Source organism: Pteronotus mesoamericanus, unplaced genomic scaffold, assembly GCF_021234165.1.
Source record: "Pteronotus mesoamericanus isolate MK-2021 breed Mesoamerican mustached bat unplaced genomic scaffold, CSHL_Meso_final contig_44, whole genome shotgun sequence".
Classification (NCBI taxonomy): domain Eukaryota; kingdom Metazoa; phylum Chordata; class Mammalia; order Chiroptera; family Mormoopidae; genus Pteronotus; species Pteronotus mesoamericanus.
In genome coordinates, this window is record NW_026555166.1 from 5,790,602 (window position 1) to 5,793,411 (window position 2,810).

The 2,810-nt window shown below is 44.9% G+C and overlaps 1 pseudogene; it reads left to right on the top strand.

The window, feature by feature from the left end:
- Positions 1 to 383: 383 nt before the first annotated feature.
- LOC129073992 (tetraspanin-17-like) lies at positions 384 to 1,320 on the top strand (annotated as a pseudogene).
- The last annotated feature ends 1,490 nt before the right edge of the window (positions 1,321 to 2,810 follow it).

Below are 2,810 nucleotides of genomic sequence, written 5' to 3' on the forward strand. Positions count from 1 at the left end.
CCATGATCTTAATTTTTTTGGTTCAAGGGGTTGATCTTCAGTTTATCCTTTCAGGACCAATATACAAACACCCATGACATTTAACATTAATTTATTCACAAAGTAGCCCAAAATTTAGGAAATTTCTTCATAGGTCTCTTCTAATAAAAAGTATCTTTGTCTTGGTGCAACCACTATGGAAAATAGTGTGGAGGTTCCTCAAAAAATTGAAAATGGAATTGCTTTATGACCCAGCGATTCCACTTCTGAGAATATATCCAAAGAAACCTGAAACACTAATTCGAAAGAATATATACATTCTTATTTTCATTGCAGCATGATTTACTATAGCCAAGATATGGAAGCAATCCAACCGCCCATCAATAGATGAGTCGAGCTTGGCCATGAAGCCAGAGCTGCCAGGCTGCCGGTGGAGGAGTGGCCCTGGACTCCCTGACTACAATTACCAGGACTGTGGACGGCTGCTCACCATGCCTGGCAAGGACCAACATTTCCAGGAACCAGCACTTCCAGGAACCCGAGGTTGGCTACTGTGGGAAATACTTCCTGCCTGGCTCCAACATTGTTTTCTGGGTGCTGGGAGCCCTATTCCTGGCCATTGGCCTCAGGGCATGGGGTGAGAAGGCATTCTCTCCAACATCTCAGTGCTGGCAGATCTGGGAGGCCTTGATCCTGATGAGGCATTCTGTAGTGGTTGGAGGCATCATGTCGGTGCTGGGTTTTGCTGGCTGCATCGAGCCCTCCAGGAGAACACCTTCCTGCTCAAGTGTTTCTCAGTGTTCCTTAGCCTCATCTTCTTCCTGGAAGTGGGGCAGGGATCCTGACCATCATCTTCAAGGGCTAGATACAAGAACAACTCAATCTTTTCATCAACAACAATATCAAGGCCTAGCAGGATGACATGGACCTCCAGAACTTCATTGACTTTGCTCAGGAATACTGGTCTTGCTGAGGAGCCCAAGGGCCCAATGACTAGAACCTCAATATCTATTTCAATTGCACTGAGTGAACCCCAGCCAAGAGTACTGCAGGGGGTGCCCTTTTCCTGCTGCATGAGGGACCCTGCGGAAGATGTTTTCAATATCCAGGGTGGTTATAATATCCAGCTCAAACTGGAGCTGGAGCAGCAGGGCTCTATTCACACTAAAGGTTAAATGGGCCAGTTTAAGTGACGGCAGGACAACCTGATCACCGTGGCCAGTGTCTGTGGGCATAGCCCTCCAGATCTTTGGCATCTGCCTGACCCAGGACCTTATGAGCATTGAAGGCCAACTGGTGAGGCCGCCACACTGGCCATGGCTACCTGCCTGGCCTACCTAGGGCTCCTCCACTGTGATTTGATGGACAAGGCTGCAAGGGGTGTTTCTCCTTGGACCTGAGCCCCATGTGGGGCTTCTGTATGGGTGTGCTGTGTTCCCACTGAGAAAGCCACATGGCTCTGCCTGGGCTGCCTGTCCTGGACCTGTGTGCATGGAGAGTGCATGTGTCCGTGTGCACGTGCACAGGGAGCCACTGTTCTGCTGTTGTTGCATGGTTGGCTCTCCAGGGGACTAGGAGTGGTGCAGGCTCAGACATGCCTTTCTGCATTGTGGTGTAGGGCAAGGGTTTGGGCCTGCTGTTGCCTGAGATATGGCCCCATACAGATTCAGAGCTCTCTTCTTTATTAGCTGTGACCTTGACCTTCCAGGAGCCCTCTTCAGCCTCAAAGTCTGAGACTCTAAAATGAACCTAATAATTTTCTCTCCCTTGTTTGCCTCTCAGAATCAACCATGATGATGGTTACAAACTACTCAAATAAACAAAACCTTCAGAACCCCCCCGCCCCCCCCAAAAAGATTTAAAAGCTGTGATACAAAGCTTTTTAATAGTGACAGCCTCATAGGAGGAGAGCAGGATGACAGCTAAGGGCCGGCGGTGGGGGGGGGGGGGCGTGCGGTAGGCGGTGGAGGGATTGAACAAAAAAGAAAAAGGACTCAGACATGGACAACAGTGTGGTGATTGGGGAGGATGGGGGTTTAAGGGGGCTAAACTGTAATGGAAAAATATATATAGTGTCCAGCAGAAGTAAGGCTTCCTTGAGTGTGGTTGGTAGGGTGTGAATGTCTTGCATGAGACGGACAGCAATTTGAACATTTCCCCTAAAACGTCATATGGAGTGCTTGAGTGTGATATTGATATGTTACAGAATTACATGCTTATGATTTTGTAATAAAAGATTTTCTAATAAAAAAGGGGCATTATTTGTGCTGGACTGTGTACACTAAAAAAAAATGCTGTTTCTGAAAAAAGAAAACAAAACTGTGGTACATATAAACAATGAAATACTACCCGGCCATAAAAGAGAATGAAATCTTACATTTTGTGACAACATGGATGAACCTAAGGAATATTACATTAAGTGAAACAAGTCAGACAGAGAAAGACAAATACCATTTGATTTCACTTACATGTGGAATCTAAAGAACAAAACAAACAACATAAAAACAGACTCATAAATACAGAAAACAGATTGAGGAAAGAGGGGTTGGGGAGCTAGGTGAAAAAGGTAAAGGGATTAAGAAGTACAATTGGTAGTTACAGAATAGTCACAGAGATATAAGTTACAGCATAGAAAATATAGTCAACAATATTGTAATAACTATGTGTGGGGCCAGGTGGGTACTTGAGACATCAGGGGATCACTCTGTTAAGTACATGACTTTCTAATGACTATGCTATACATATGAAACTAATACGGAATGATATTGAATGTACACTGTAATTTAAAAAATAAAAAAATATATTAAAAATGTTCTTTCTGTCTGCACTAT